The 16575-nt window shown below is 39.6% G+C and overlaps 1 protein-coding gene across 7 annotated transcripts in view; it reads right to left on the bottom strand.

The window, feature by feature from the left end:
- CHRM3 (cholinergic receptor muscarinic 3) overlaps positions 1-16575 on the bottom strand; it is a 567870-nt gene that overhangs the window by 291226 nt on the left and 260069 nt on the right. For 4 of the 7 annotated variants that reach the window (XM_070781879.1, XM_070781882.1, XM_070781880.1 and 1 more), the window contains one exon: positions 15712-15817. The exons of 2 other annotated variants lie outside the window; for them this stretch is intronic. The gene's annotated coding sequence lies outside the window, so the exon portion shown is untranslated. The remainder of the gene's footprint in view (positions 1-15711; positions 15818-16575) is intronic. One more of the 7 variants, XM_070781883.1, reaches the window with a different exon arrangement.

Raw genomic sequence — 16575 nt, 5'->3', positions numbered from 1 at the left:
TCATTCATTTGTTCACCCATCATTTCCAGCAGCTATAGTGTACCAGCATTATGCTAGGTTTGCCCTCATGATTCTTGTGTTTCATTTGGAAATCAAAACCTAATGGATATATATTTTAATATATTATTTTTAAATTGCATGCATGATGCTACAAAACACAGTAATTTAATTAAATTTAGCTTACTTATTTTTAACTGTTTTAGTGTACTTGTTCAGATACTCTGATATAATGTGGTAATTAATGTCACTTCCCAATATAAAAACTCATTACAGTAACTGAGCCTCTGCAGATATTTGTTTTATAATGTGCCCATGCACACACACAATCTCCCCTCAACTTTAGTGAAGTGAAAATGAATCACTTTTTATTAAACTTATCAGCCTCAATGGAAAGGCTGGCCCTGGCCAGTAATCAGCCTTTAATTGGGTTCCATTCTGTTACAAAGTGAGTCCTAAAAACTGCCTTCAAATCACGAGTCTATTTCTCTCTCCCAATCTTCATTTGAAAATTCCCTGTCTCTGAAAATTTTCAGTTGTGGATGTGTCTGGTGGTGGAAGTAAAGTCCAATGCTATAAAGGACAATAGTGCATAGGAACCTGGAACATTAGGTCCATGAATCAAGGTAAATTGGAAGTGGTCAAACAGGAGAAGGCAAGAGGGAACATCAACATTTTAGGAATCAGTGAACTAAAAGGGACTGGAATGGGTGAATTTAATTCACATGACCACTACATGATCTACTACTGTGGGCAAGAAAGATCCCTTAGAAGAAAAGGAGTGGCCCTCATAATCAACAAGAATCAGAAATGCTGTAAAAGTGAAAGCTAGTCACACAGTCGTGTCTGACTCTTTGTGATACTTTGGACTGTAGCTTGCCCGGCTCCTCTGTCCATGGAATTCTCTAGGCAAGAGTACTGGAGTGTGTTGCATTTCCCAGTCCTTGGGTGAAATCTCAAAAACAACATAATGACCTCCGTTCCTTTCCAAGGCAAATCGTTCAATATCAGTAATCCAAGTCTATGCTGCAACTAGTAATGCTGAAGAACCTGAAGCTGAATGGATCCATGAAGACCTATAAGACCTTTTAGAAATAACATCAAAAAATTATGTCCTTTTCATCACAGGGGACTAGAATGCAAAAGTAGGACATCAAGAGATACATGGAATAACAGGAAAATTTGGCCTTGGAGTACAAATGAGGCAGGGCAAAGAATAACAAAGTTTTGCCAAGAGAACCTACTGGTCATAGCAAACACCCTCTTCCAACAACACAAAAGAAAACTCTACACATGGACATAACCAAATGATCAATACTGAAACCAGACTGATCATATTCTTTGCAGGTGAAGATACAGAAGTTCTATGCAGTCAGCAAAAACGAGACCAGCGGCTGACTGTGGCTCAGATGGTGAACTCCTTATTGCAAAATCCTGACTTAAATTGAAGAAAGTACAGAAAAACACAAGGCCATTAAGGTGTGACCTAAATCAAATCCCTTATGATTATACAGTGGAAGTGACAAATAGATTCAAGGGATTAGATCTGATAGACAGAGTGCCTGAAGAACTATGGACGGAGGTTCATAACATTGTACATGAGGTAGTGATCAAAACCTTCCCCAAGAAAAAGAACTGCAAAAAGGTAAAATGGTTGTTCAAGGAGGCCTTACAAATAGCTGAGAAAAGAAGAGAAGCAAAAGGCAAATGAGAAGAAGAAAGATATACCCATCTGAATGTAGAGTTCCAAAGAATAGCAAGGAGATATGAGAAAACGTTTCTAAGGGAATAATGAAAAGAAATAGAGGAAAACAACAGAATGGGAAAGACTGGACATCTCTTCAAGAAAATTAGAGATACCAAGGGAACATTTCATGCAAAGATGGGCTCAATAAAGGACAGAAGTGGTATGGACCTAAAAGAAGCATAAGATAATAAGAAGAGGTGGCAATAATACACAGAACTATACAAAAAAAGATCTTCATGACCCAGATTACCCACAATGGTATGATCACTCACTTAGAGCCAGAAATCCTACAGTGCGAAGTCAAGTGGGCCTTAGGAAGCATCACTATGAACAAAACTAATGGAGGTGATGGAATTCCATTTGAATTATTTCAAATCCTAAAAGAAGATGCTGTGAAAGTTCTGCACTCAATATGCCAGCAAATTTGGAAAACTCAGCAGTGGGCACAGGACTGGACAAGGTCAGTTTTCATTCCAATCCCAAAGAAAAGCAATGCCAAAGAATGTTTAAACTACTGCACAATTGCACTCATATCACATGCTAGCAAAGTAATGCTCAAAATTCTCCAAGTCAGGCTTCAACAGTACATGAGCCGAGAACTTCCAGATGTACAACCTGGATTTAGAGAAAGGAGAGGAACCAGAGATCAAATTGCCAACATCCACAAGATCATAGAAAAAGCAAGAGAATTCCAGGAAAACATCTACTTTTTTTTCATTGACTACACTAAAGCCTTTGGTTGTGTGGATCACAACAAACTGTGGAAAATTCTTAAAGACATGAGAGTACCAGGGGTACTCTCTGGTACTCACTCCTGGGGTCCAGCCAGGGTACTCACTCCTGGGGTCCAGCCCTGGTTGGATCCAAGGATATCCTCAGGAGGATGGCTTTGGTGATTGAAAGGATAGATAAAAGGAGAAAGAGACAGAGGCTTGACCTGACTGGTTTACGTGGGAAACTAATAAAGTTCGTGACACCGAACTTGCTCTGACCACAGAGGCCGCAGGCGCCCTCTCGAATCACTGAAGATGCCCCACCTTAGGCACCTTCTCGAGTGGGTCTTAGAAGCCCAGGCAAGTAAGTGGTCTCAGAGAGCCCCCACGCTCCAAATCAGTCATCCTGAAGGAAGAACAGAGAAGAAAAGGAGAGAAAAGGAAGCAAGAACGACACGGGGAGACCAAGCCTGATGAGCAAGGCCCGTAGCTTTATTTTCAAAGGGAGCTTATATACCTTAAGCTGTGCATAGACGATAATAGGGGGGTGTAAAATCATGCAAAGTCAGCAGTCTTTGATCCTTATCGAGACCAGGCTTTCTTTTCTGCAAACTTATCGTATACAAATAAATGCTTTACGTGATTTACATCATCTTCTGGCCAGAAGGCCTATTAACATTTTATGATTCTTTGTTCTGATAAAGGTTAGTTAACCAGAAAACTTGTTTTTTCTAAGAGTAATTATTTTAAAGTTTGGCGCCATCCTTTGAAAGTGTTAAAGTTGCATTCCTATAGGGCAAAGGTGCAGTGGGCTTACAACAAGGGAAGAATTTATTACCTTAAGGGTCTAAAGTTGTTAGCACCAAGGCCACTACTTATTTTTTCTATATACCAACTATATTAATTAATATACTCCCAAGGACACAATACAGGGGATGTGGAAACTTGGGAGCAAGCATTGGCTCAACAATGAAATCTACTAGTTCTATTCTAACAATTTCTAACTCCCCATACTATTTGAATATCTTAAGCTTCCCGTACCTCTCGCGGTTGGGAGGCTGTAAACAATCGTATGCATAGCTGTAGGAGTCCGGGTAAACCTGTCAGGCAAGTCAGAGACCCATCTGAGGGGTCTGGATTGAAACATTCCTATTATGCCCAGGAGGCTAATTAACTAGAGCTCTAAGTTGATTTCCTTCAGAGAAAGGTGATTGGGGATAGCCCCGCGTTAATGTCAGAGGAGTTGGTGAAAGTCGTAAAATAGTAAAACAGACAGATTCTGGTTTTGGAGTAGATGCTCAAGCAGTTCCAGGGGGTCCCTTGAGTCCTGACTTGCCTTTGCATGTCAGGCCTCTCCACATGACCTTTGTCATGGGTGGGAACTCCCATGCTGGCTCCCGGCAGATCACCTTACCTGCCTCCTGGAAAACCTGTATGCAGGTCAAGATGCAACTGAACTGGACATGGAACAATGGACTGGTTCCAAATTGGGAAAGAAATCTGTCAAGGCTGTATATTGTCACCTGGTTTACTTAACTGATATTCAGAATACATCATGTGAAATGCCAGACTGGATGAAGCACAAGCTAGAATCAAGATTGCCAGGAGAAATATCAATAACCTCAGATATGCAGTGGAGAAGGCAATGGCACCCCACTCCAGTACTCTTGCTTGGAAAATCCCATGGACAGAGGAGCCTAGTAGGCTGCAGTCGGTGGGGTCACGAAGAGTCTGACACAATTGAGCGATTTCACTTTCACTTTTCACCTTCATGCACTGGAGAAGGAAACGGCAACCCACTCCAGTGTTCTTGCCTGGAGAATACCAGGGATGGGGGAGCCTGGTGGGCTGCTGTCTATGGGGTCACACAGAGTCAGACACGACTGAAGTGACTTAGCAGCAGCAGCAGTAGATATGCGGATGACACCAATCTTATGGTAGAAAGTGAAGTGGAACTAAGGAGCCTCTTGATGAAGGTGAAAGAGGAGAGTGAAAAAGCTGGTTTAAAAGTCAGCATTCAAAAAATGAAGACCATGGCATCCAGTCCCATCACTTCAGGGCAAATAAATGGGGAAATAATGGAAACAGTGACAGACTTTATCATTTTGGGCTCCAAAATCACTGCAGATAGTGACTGAAGCCATGAAATTAAAAGATGTTTGTTCCTTGGAAGAAAAGCTATGACAAACCTAGAAAGTAGATTAGAAAGCAGAGACATTACTTTGCCGACAAAGATCTGTCTAGTCAAAGCTATGGTTTTTCCAGTGGACATGTATGGATGTAAGACTTGGACTATAAAGAAAGCTGAGCACTAAAGAATTGATGCTTTTGAAGTGGAGTGTTGGAGAAGACTCTTGAGAGTCCCTTGGACTGCAAGGAGATCAAATCAGTCAATCCTAATGCAAATCAACCCTGATTACTTATTGGAAGGACTGATGCTGAAGCTCCAATACTTTGGCCACCTGATGCAAAGAGCTGATTCCCAAGAAAAGGCCCTGATGCTGGGAAAGACTGAAGATAGGAGGAGAAGGGGACAACAGAGGGCTAAATGGTTGGATGGCATTACTGACTTGATCGACATGAGTTTTAGCAAGCTCTGGGAGGTGGTGAAGGATAGGGAAGCCTGGCGTGATGCAGTCTACGGGGTTGCAAGGAATCAGATGGACTGAGTGAACAACACATCTCTGGTATCTTGATCTTCACACACATTTCTTTTTTCTCTTATACTCGCTTGCTGTAACGCTGAGACCTTGTATGGCACATCTTTTCTATTCTCACAACAATCCCATATTACAGATGGAAAGGAAAGTGTAGAGAGTGAAACAATAACCAACATTGTGTAGGCAAAAATATATATATTCTACACAATTTACAGTGTCTCAATTGTTCCTTATCCTGCCTATGAGTAGGGTCATCTTTAATCACCATGTTGCACAAGAACCACTTGGGTAGAAAGGGCAAGTTTCTGATCCAAGTTGACGTAGCCAATTGGTGATGGAGCCTGGGTCCCAGCATCGGAGTCCAGTCTGGAGCCTGTGCTCTTACCCATCATCAGCTAACCCTATGGGGGTCCCAGAGCTGATAGAAAGTTTCAGATCCAGAACACAAAAATCTGTCTGAAAATAAAGCCCCTAAAGTTGGTCACTGCGCACATGGCTTACTTTCTTCAGAGCCATCCTTCTCAACCTAAAGGACAGGCTTAAATCTGGAATTTATCTGAACTCAAGGGCACACAGAAAAGTAATAATGATTTGAGGATTGCTTCCTTTTCTGACCATCATCATCTGTATACTCACTGGCATCTGTGCTCATGCATCTACCCAGGGCCAGCCCAGTTCACTGTTCTCATTCACACAAGGTCTTTACTCCTGGAGTGTCCCCACCTTTCCCATCCACTGTCAGTTTATCCTTCCTTCCTTCCTCAATTATTTGCATCATTTTATAAGTGGGCTATAAAATCTCTCATATTTAGAAAGTCCTCATTTGGTTTCAGGTCCTGCCCTCCTCTTTCTGGATGACAATCACTACCACACAATGCTTCCTCTTACAGCCAAGCTTGCCTACAAAGTCTGCTATACTATCTACCTCCACTTCCTCACCTCCAACTCTGTTTTTAACCCCATTTCATATCAGACTTATGTTTCTCTGACTCCTAATATTTATATACTAAACATTGTGCTACTCTTATTATCAAAGTACATTAAAATGCATATACAGCATGCTTTCACATAGGGCACCACACACACACACACACACACACACACACACACACACACACACACACACCTTAAACCAAAAGATACTATGACTCATTAAGGCTGTGTATATTGATACTATGTATAAAATAGAAAACTAAGGAAAGCCTACCCTGTAACACAGAACTCTACTCAATGCTCTGTGGTGACTTAATCAAAAAGAGGAGATGTATGTATGCATATGGTTGATTCACTTTGCTGTACAGCAGAAACACAATATTGTAAAGGAAACTATTCCAATAAAAAGAAAACTGTGTATATACGCCAATTCTATAGCTCAATATTCTATATATCACAAATTTATGTATCAGTATTATCCTTTCCTCATGCTTGACACTGAAATTTTGCCCCGGAAGATTTTATACAAACTTATCATCAGGTTAGTATGAACTCTCCTCTTTTGCCAGCCACCCCCGTGTTGGCCCCTCCACCATGGCTCACGAAAGGTCTCATCTATTGTGAAGAGTCTACTAACTGGCTTCCATGTTCCTCCTCACACCTTGGTTTTTGCTCTACCTTGATAGCACGAGGTTGCCTTTTGCTTTCTCCTCTTCATATTTGCCCCTTTTCTGCTATCTCAGGCTTAAATGTTAGAGGGGAGAGGGCTGGCTCTATTCAGGGCCAATTCTAGGTGTACAATTGATGCATCCTACTGTTTATTCTTTTGTGGTCCACACCCTAGGGTTAGAGGGTCTCTCAAAACCACTTCCACATAAATGGCGCATCCTCTACCACAAAGAAGCTGGTAGTTTAAAGATGCACACATAACGGCCACACAGAATGAACAACCTCTAAGATCCTGGCTCTCTAGGAGAAGAGTGTTTTTCCTCTCATGGAGGAAAAACTAATTTAGACTTGGGGAGAAGAGGCCAAGAAGAGGTCTTCCCCACACACTCTGAAGGTCAGTGGAAATTATCATGTATAAGTCATGATCCAGTAAAGGGAGGAGACACAAGTGAGCTCAGAAGAGGGGAGGAATTGATAAGAAATAAAGCTTAAAAATTAAGCAACAAAACACATCACATGCTAAGAAATCTAGGGGTTTTCTCCCTTTAAGTCAGTGAGGAGTCTGCTCACATCAAACAATCAAATAGTTATTATTTACTGAGAACTTACAATGTGCCATTTATTATTTTCACAACACTCCTGTGAGGCAGATGCTATTATTTTTTCCATTATACAAATAAGAAAACTGAGAGACACAGAAGTTAAGTAATGCTGAAGGTCAGACAGCTAGGAAGTGGCTCAATTTGAATTATAATGAGATTTTCATTTCAGAAAGGGAGAGGGATGCATTTAGTGTCTGGGTAGATCCTGCATAATGCACAGAAGGCTTGGACAGAGGCGCGGAGAAGTGGAATGGGGCAAGACAAGCAGAGGAGTTAGGTTCCGCCATCCTGACTGGGGTCGAGGGTGAAAGCCCACAGAGTGGTCCAGTTGGATGCACAGATGCGGACTAGGGAAAAGATGTGTAGGCTCGAGGCAGAAGAGATCTGAGTCACTGGGCTGAAGACCATATCTTAATCATGGAAATTAAGTGAATTAGAAAGAAAAGAACTCCGAATAGAATTTTGGTGGAGGCAGGGAAGGGGGTTTGTACTTAAACAACAGACAGAAGGAAAAACAAAAAAAGAAAGAAAGAAAGGAAGGAAGGAAAGGAGGGAGGGAGAAAGAGAGAAGACAAGGAGGGGAAAGGGGTACCAGGAGATTTAATCAGACTGAAATTCCTTGGAAAGCAAGGAAAGAGAGAATTTCAAAAAGGTCAGTGGGGAATAAAATTGGCAGAGAAGTCAAGAGAGTTAAGGCTCAAAAGTTCTTGGGGTTTATCAGCCAGAGGATCTCTGCTCATTTTGGCAACTGCAGTGCCAGTGAAGTGGTGGAATCAGAGGCCAAACTGCAGCTCTTTGAGGAGTGCTAGACACAAGGAAATTGAAAGATAGAACATGGTTAAAGAAGGTGAGAGACAGAGAAGGAGGAAGCCATAAAAATCAAAGGAAAACTTAGGCAGGGGTGCTGTTTCTTTTCCCTTTGCAACTTGAACCCATTTTCCATTTACATATGAAAGACAAATCTTCCAAAGAATTTCAAATCTTCATGAAAAAGTATGAAGACCCAAGAGACAGTCAACATAAAACTGATATAGGGAAGGAGGAAGGTCCAGACTTCATGCTGTCTTTTTAAATTTTTTTGATGTGGACCATTTTTAAAGTCTTTATTGAATTTGTTACAATACTGCTTCTATTTTATGTTTTGTTTTTTTGCCCATGAAGCATGTGGGATCTGAGTTCCCTGAAGAGGAACTGAGCCCACACCCCTTGCATTTGAAGGTGAAGTCTTAACCACTGGACTGCCAGGAAAGTCCTCCTGCTGTTTTTTGAATCTATTCTTTCCTCTTGCTGACAGTTTCCTTTTTTGTCTCATATCACCCTCTTCTTGTAGAAGGGTCTCTATGCCCTTGAAGCCATATAAAAATGGTACATTTTCTTCCACCTTGGAATGTCATCATTCCACATCATAAACGTTGTATCACTGTAAAAAAGTGATACACGGTAAAAAAGAATCAAGAATGTCAACAAGCTAAAGATATAGCCCATGCCAACTATGGAGTCATAATCTGGTGTTTAAACTACTTGGTCTCATTACTTAAATCTGGCCTTACATGTTCAGTTCAGTTCAATTCAGTCGCTCAGTCGTGTCTGACTCTTTGTGACCCCATGAATCACAGAACACCAGGCCTCCCTGTCCATCACCATAACACACACTAAAAAAATGCATGTAGCTTGTCATCAAAACTGCACTGCAAACTCTTCATGAGAGAAGCTGTGTATTAAAGTATTAGTACAGATGATCTAAAATTTCATCTCAGGAACATGCAGCAGGAATTGAATAAGTATTCTGCTGAAAGGAAAACTGGACAGAGTTTGCAATCTTAGAATAATAAGAAACTGAGTAAATTGAATTTTCTTTTTTCTCCCCTAGGATATGCTGGAATGTAAATATAGCATGTCCACAGCTTTTGCCTTTGATCACATTACGAGATCTGTTTTTCTTTCCCCAAAGCATTCTTATATGTGCTTTGAATTGATCTCTTCTTATACTTGCATGCATGCTGCATGTTGTTTGATGTGAAGATTGAGCCTCTCATTTTCACATTACTTTCTACAATTTTCACTGTAAGCCTATGAGTTTCCTCATTTCTCTCCAAATGTAATTTAAACTATCCATGTTATGGAATGGTGTCTAAAACACTCTTTCTTTAAAAAGTATAAACTACTAACTTCAAATTTGGATTTTTACAAATCATCTCTATAACTTTACCTGGTCACTCCTAGTTTTCTATAACTACTTTTTGTTACATTTTTTATAATTATCCCATAAGATTCATTTTTTAAAAATAAATCTAAAAATATTTAAGATATTTTTAGGTCCATATTCTGATACTCTTTCTGTTTATGTTCTGTGTCTTAAATACTACTTTGTGATATATTTTTGATCATCTGATCAATTTACTTTGATTTTTTTTGCATTTTATTTCTTTTGCATATAGCATAACACACAAATGCTCTTTTTATTTAAAAATATTATCTGTAATTTTCTGCTTTATTTTGCTCTTGATTTGGATTTTCTATTTCTTTTAGTTCAAATGTTCCACTGAGAATTTAAGTATTTTTGTTTGTTTGTTTTAAGAAAAGGGGATTGTTTTCTTTTTGGGTCATTTCTGAAAATGAAATTGCTTTTTCATCGATTTCCATGTAATATATTAAAATCTTGCTAGAGAACTATTAGATTTTCTACCTTCACTTAAAGTGCCGTTTTAAACCTAACTGGAACATTCCATGTGTTGGGCAGTAGTACCCTGGTGTATAAGATCCACACTGGAGCCCTGAGACCCCTGTGTGGCTAGCAGGGCCTGAGTAGGGGGCCCCAGTCCTCAAGAGTCTGATAATGAGCCTCAAGTCTCAAGGCTGCAAGGATAATGGGGACTCCCAGTACCTGCTGCTCCTCTGAGATGCCCTAAGCACAGTTAGGGTAGCTTCTGCCACCCAAACATCAAACTGAGTGTCTAGCCAAAGAGTGAGCTGTTGGCTTGCAGGGACCAGGGGCTGTGAATGGAGGGACAGGTTGCCAAGGGACCTGGTACAGAATAGGGAGGTGTACCAGGAGTGGATCCAGGCTGGGGGTCTCCGATGAGGACAACTCTCCACAGCAGGCCCACATCTTTGTCTTCACCTAAAGCTGGTACTTGTGTTCAGTACCCACCCTGAGATCCAAGCAGGGACCCCTGGGCTTGTGCATTACAGTCTTGCTTCTCAGAGTGCAGTCAGTAACAGCAGCAGCTGGGTATGTGGCCGAAATGCAGAAGGGTAAGTTCACCTTAGCCCTTATGAACCAAAATCTGTATTTGAACAGGAGACTGCACACACATTTGTGCTTGAGAAGCACTGAGTCAGAGGAGCCATTCTGGCTTTTCTCTCGACATCACCCTTTGTAAGGGACATGGCCAAGGCGAACTGGCTTCCTTTCTGAACAGGCTTCATATACTCAGGTCCCCAGAATCCTTTGTCCAAAGGCCCAAGTCTACTCACTTCTAGGGTACACAGTGGGTCTTCACCAGATACATCCTCCCCTGCATCCAGGACCGAGCAGGTGGTCAAGGAACCACTGTGACACAGTGGGAGCAGGTGGGTAGGGCTTCCAGGCTGAATGTTCATGTAAGGCACTGTAGGAGCAGAAAAGAGTCAGGGGTTGTGTGTGTGTGGAGGGGGAGGGGGGGTGGATCCAGGGCCTCCAATTATACTTTAGCTCCTGGTCCCTTAGACAGGGTTGAGGCTACTTCTGTTCATTTATACCTGATATACCCTTCTAGTGGGGTCCTAAGCAATGGGCAGGGTGAGGCTATAAAAGAATATTTGATTTGTATAAAAATTTAAAATATTTGATATGAAATGTTAGGTTGGATTCCAGAATCATTTGCCTTGTCCTAAGAAATTTCAACATTACAGTTTTCAGTGAAAGAATGTAATAGCTGTCATATTCTTTAGGTGTAATTTCAATCCAAGGAACCTTCTGAATGGCTATGAAAATCAGTTTTAGACTTTTTATCATCTCATTTTTCTTACAAAGCACCCCACAGATAGCAACTATGGAGACTTTGGAGAGACAACTGATTTAAAATTATAAATACAAGTCATCATGTCTAACATAGTATCTTATAATGAAAAGTTACTTGTGAATTTATGGTTTTCATTAAAATGTTTGACAATATTCCATTTGGAAATTCAATACTTATTCTTATTTCCAAACTTTGTATTTTTTATTCTTCTCTTTAAAATTTATTTTTTCGAAATATAGTTGATTTATAAGATGTTAATTTCTGCTGTACAGCAAAGTGATTCAGTTATACATATATATACATTCTTTTTCATATTCTTTTCTACTATGGTTTATCACAGGATTTTGAATATAGTTCCCTGTGGTATACAGTAAGACCTTATTGTTTATCTATTCTTTATATAATAGTTTGCATCCGTTAACCCCAAATTCCCATTCTATCCCTCCCCCATTGACCTTGGCACCCATAAGTATGTTCTCTATGTCCTTGAGTCTGTTTCTGTTTCATTAATTTCTCTTCACTTAATACCAAGTATATGTATTGAATTTTTTTCAAAAAAGTCCATACGGATGTCCTCAAATCCTAACTAATTTACCCATGTACCTATCATACAAATATCACATCAGCATAATTAAGTGAAAAAAGGTGAGAAGCATGTATACTCAGCTAGACAAAAGCAAAGGGACCCAAAACAGGCAGAGTGGAGAAGGATACTCCTTTCCATCACATACAGTGTCTCTGGGTCCCAAATGTCTATCATTTCTGACTTTTATTAAAAGTTTATCATTTTATAAAGTGGATTTCCTTCCTTTGTAAAATTTTTCAAAGATTTTCCCCCCTCAACAGATCAGCTTCAAACTTTTTAAAACACTTTCCTAACATACAATTATCATCTTCCAAAGATCCAAAAGTACTGTCAATGTGACTGAAATCAGAATGTAAATATTTTATAAACAGCTGTCAAATCTCAATCAGCAGAAAACAAAAAGCCCCCAAATTGCTGTAATCTAACCACAAGGCTACATCATTTAATTGACAGATAAGACATTTTTCGAGCTTCGGTTTTCCCATCAGCATTTTAACACATTTGCATAGTGCGCCATCCTGGATTGTCCCTGTGACAACTGACTGGAAGATGGGATAACTGAAGCTCTCTAAGGGAGAAGCTTAGCACAGTAACTGAATTCAGTTTCGTGGAACATTTTTCTTTTTTTTTTTTTCAGGTGTACAACATGATTCAGTTATTTACATTTTACATATATATATTAGACTATTTTCCTTTATAAGTTATTACAAAAAATTATTTTATTTCTTTTTAAAATTTAAATTTATTTATTTTAATTAGAGGCTAATTACTTTACAATACTGTATTGGTTTTGCCATATATCAACATGAATCCGCCACGGGTGTACACGTGTTCCCAATCCTGAACCCCCCTCCCACCTCCCTCCCCATACCATCCCTCTGGGTCATCCCATGGAACATTTTTCATACTCACTGTATTTGGAATTTCAGTCACTAACAGGGACTAAATCTTGGCATCAAAGGAATATTATCATGGCCATAAAAAAAAAGGCAAACTTTCAGCAGTTTGATAATTTATTATTTCATTCTGTTGGGTCTTCATTCAACAAAGATTTCTAATCATCCATGTGCCAGGCTTAACTAATAAATCTATGCAAGACCCAAAGCACTGGGCTCTTTCACCCATTACAACTGATAAGAAATGCCACCAGTGGGCTTCCCTGGGGGCTCAGTGGTAAAGAATCCACCTGTCAATGCAGGAAATACAGGTTTGATCCCTGATCTGGGAAGATCCCACATGCCATGGAGCAACTAAGCCCATGTGCCACAATTACTGAGCCTGTGCTCAGCATGGGGGCCACAACTAGGAAGCCCAAGGGCTGCAACTCCCTAAAGCCTGTGTTCCAAGAGAAGCCACCGCAACGAGAAGCCCATGCACCGCAACTAGAGAGGAGTCCCTACTCACCCAAACTAGAGAAAAGCCCACACAGCAGTGAAGACCCAGCATGGCCAAAGTAAATAAATAAATAAAATTATTTTTTAAAAAGGCAATGTCACTAGTGAAAATACCACAAACGGTCCCTCCAAATGATTTACTGCTATTTTCTGTGTTCATTGCTATCTGTCCCCTTTCCCAGAATTTGTTTTTTCATGTTTTCCTCTACTTTCCTCTCCCCATCCCACCCACCATCTACAGCAATAAGCCTTTCGGGGACATCTATAAGCACTGCTTATTTTTTTGTTTGTTTTGAGATATTTTACCTAAGGCATTTTCTGACTTTATATTAATTCATTCAATAAATATTTACTAAGTTTCTTGCATGAAACAGGCATCTTTAGAGATACTGTAGTTCACACAGTGAGGAAGAGACTAGGGAATCCCTGCCCTCAAGGAGCTTAGACCATAAAATAAACCATAAACACATGTGAGATTTCTTCATGACTTTCCTAAATCCCTCAAGCTACACAAATAAGTATTTTTCCCATATGGGGATATTTTAATGTGCCTTAAAAATAAAACTTCTAGTTTTTAAAAGGAATTAAATTTGGGTAGCTGGAACAGTGCTCATTTACAGAGACTAGGTAGTTGGATTCTTATGGTGGCTCGGCGGTAAAGAATCCGCCTGCAATTCAGGAGACGAGGTAGCAGCCTAGGGTTGAATCCCTGGGTCAAGAAGATCTCATGGAGAAGGAAATAGCAACCCACTTCAGTATTCTTGTGTGGGAAATCCCATGGGCAGAGGAGCCTGGTGGACCTCAGTCCTTATAGTTGCAAAGAGTCCCACATGACTGAGCATGCACAAGCACGAGAACACAGAATAACAAGCCCTAATCCGGGTTCCCCTGGACACTAGTCTTGCACAGTAAACGGATTTTGTGTGGGAAGAATAGAAGCCAGGAGACCATCAGGAAGCTTACACAGTTGTCCCAGCAAGACTGAATGATAATCAGGGTGGTAACAGAATAAAAAGAAATTAAGAGTTTCAGGATGCATTTAAAATAAAGACAGGAACAGGAAAATAGCTGATAACTCTTTAGTTCCATGGCCATAAAGGAAAAAGCTGACTTTAGTAGACATTGCACTTCCCTGCATTAGCAATGGACAGCCAAAAGGCAAGTTATTATTTTATATTAAGAGAGTACCAGTACACTCTCCACTTACAAATAAAGAACAAAGGTCCAGAGAGGTGAAATAGCTGTTTTAAGCCTTCAAGAGCTGCTGTCACCTGCATTTCCCATTTCCTATTTTCCAGCCCAGGGACTTTTCCATTAACCAGCACCTCCTTCCTCCGACTCAGCTCAGTACCTTATTCAATATCTTGCATGACTTTCTTTGGAAAGGAATTTTATTATATAATTTATCTTTAATCCGTATTTTTTTCTGAGCCTAATGAATGTAAAGTATATAATATCAGGATTATAGTTTAAAAGCTTAGTTTTGGTAGCCATACTTGCACCATTACTCCTAAACCTTTATTTTAAAAGAACAAAAAGCCAAAGAAGAAACTTGGAATTAGTATTTCCTTTATCTGCTTTCACAAGCAATTTCAATTCATCCTGAGTCCCCCAAACCAGATTTTTCCCTTTTCTATATATGGAATAGCCTTGGTTCACTTTGTTTTATAAATGGAATAATTTAGTGGAATGTCTGTGTTACTGAAGAACATTCAAAGGATTAGTGTATTAACAATCCCACAGCAATAGTATAGGCTCCTGGCATCATAATGTGAGGACCAGCATTAAGGTAGCAGAGTACAGGGAAGGGCATCTGACATGTCCAAGATCAAACCTTGCCTTTGACACTAAAGTTCTTAACATCTCAAAGCATCAGTTTCCTCATTGTAAAATGGGGATCATAATACTTAACCCTGATGGCACTATTTGTGAAGACTAAATAAGGTATAGAAATACGCCCAGCATCTTGACCAGATATGAATGCTAGAACCAGCTAATTCTCCATTTAGATTTGAGTATCACAAGACCTAACAACCTTGTTGAAGTTCAATATTTGTCTCATGCAATAAGAAATCTAATGGCATTTTTAAAACCCTTATGTTACTACAGTTAAGACACAAACAAGCTTTTGAAATAAAATCAACTTATCTCATATTTCAACAAATGCCTTCATTGTAATTTTGAATCTGATGAGCAAATAAGTAAAAAAAAAAAAAAAGCATCTTTATTAAGATACATAGAACTGAGCATGCATGTATATTTACATTAAGATGTACACTGTAATGATTATAAATTGTATTAAAAAGCATCAAACAGAATTCCTATTCCTCCTTAATCTCTTCTCATAAATCAAGCCCATAAGCCCCCCTTTTAAAGCAAAGATTTCAACTCATGAAAGGATCTTACCTTATAGTACCTTAGTGGAAGTTCTCAATGTCATTTATTCCGCCTCTAATTAGCACACAGGTGCTAGAAGAGAATAAGAAAATGGAGCTCACACAAAGCCAGGATCCTGGAGAAGGGAAAGTCAACTATTACACACAATGATTTGAAGAAATATAAGAAAACTACAACATTTCGTAGAAAGTGATTTCATATATCATGACACAGGTGGTCAGAGAGTTAAGGAACCTGTTATTGACAAAGGAAACCTACATATTGAACTTTGGATGAAAGGCTTTCTACAGTTTCACCTCTCATACCTGCCAAAGCTCCAGACACAAAGAAAGGCATCAAGTAAGAAGGAAACAAAAGAAGTTGCTTATCCCTTATTCTATGTGTTAGCGATGGTATCTTACTTTTCAGTAAATCAGTCACACTGTCTACTTAGAAGTTCTAGTCCACTATCTTCTTCCAGACACTATTGGGAGTATATACATACTATTATCTTATGACTAGCTAAATTCTAACACAGAGATAGAACCAAATCTTTATAAACTGAACTATAATTGACATACAATATCCCATTAGTTTCAGGTGTACAACAGTGATTCGCTATTTGTACACATTATGAAATGATCACTGCCATTAAACCTAGATACCATCTGTCATGGTATCTAGAATTGGTACCATGGTATCTAGAATCTATGCTTTTGAACTGTGGTTTTGGACTCTTGAGAGTCCCTTGTACTGCAAGGAGATCCAACCAGTTCATCCTAAAGGAAATCAGTCCTGAATATTCATTGGGAGGACTGATGCTGAAGCTGAAACTCCAATACTTTGGCCACGTGATGCAAAGAACTAACTCATTGGAAAAGACCGTGATGCTGG

This window comes from Bos indicus, chromosome 28 (assembly GCF_029378745.1).
Source record: "Bos indicus isolate NIAB-ARS_2022 breed Sahiwal x Tharparkar chromosome 28, NIAB-ARS_B.indTharparkar_mat_pri_1.0, whole genome shotgun sequence".
Classification (NCBI taxonomy): domain Eukaryota; kingdom Metazoa; phylum Chordata; class Mammalia; order Artiodactyla; family Bovidae; genus Bos; species Bos indicus.
The sequence above is the reverse complement of the archived record's forward strand: the minus strand, read 5'-3'. Positions and strand labels throughout refer to the sequence as shown.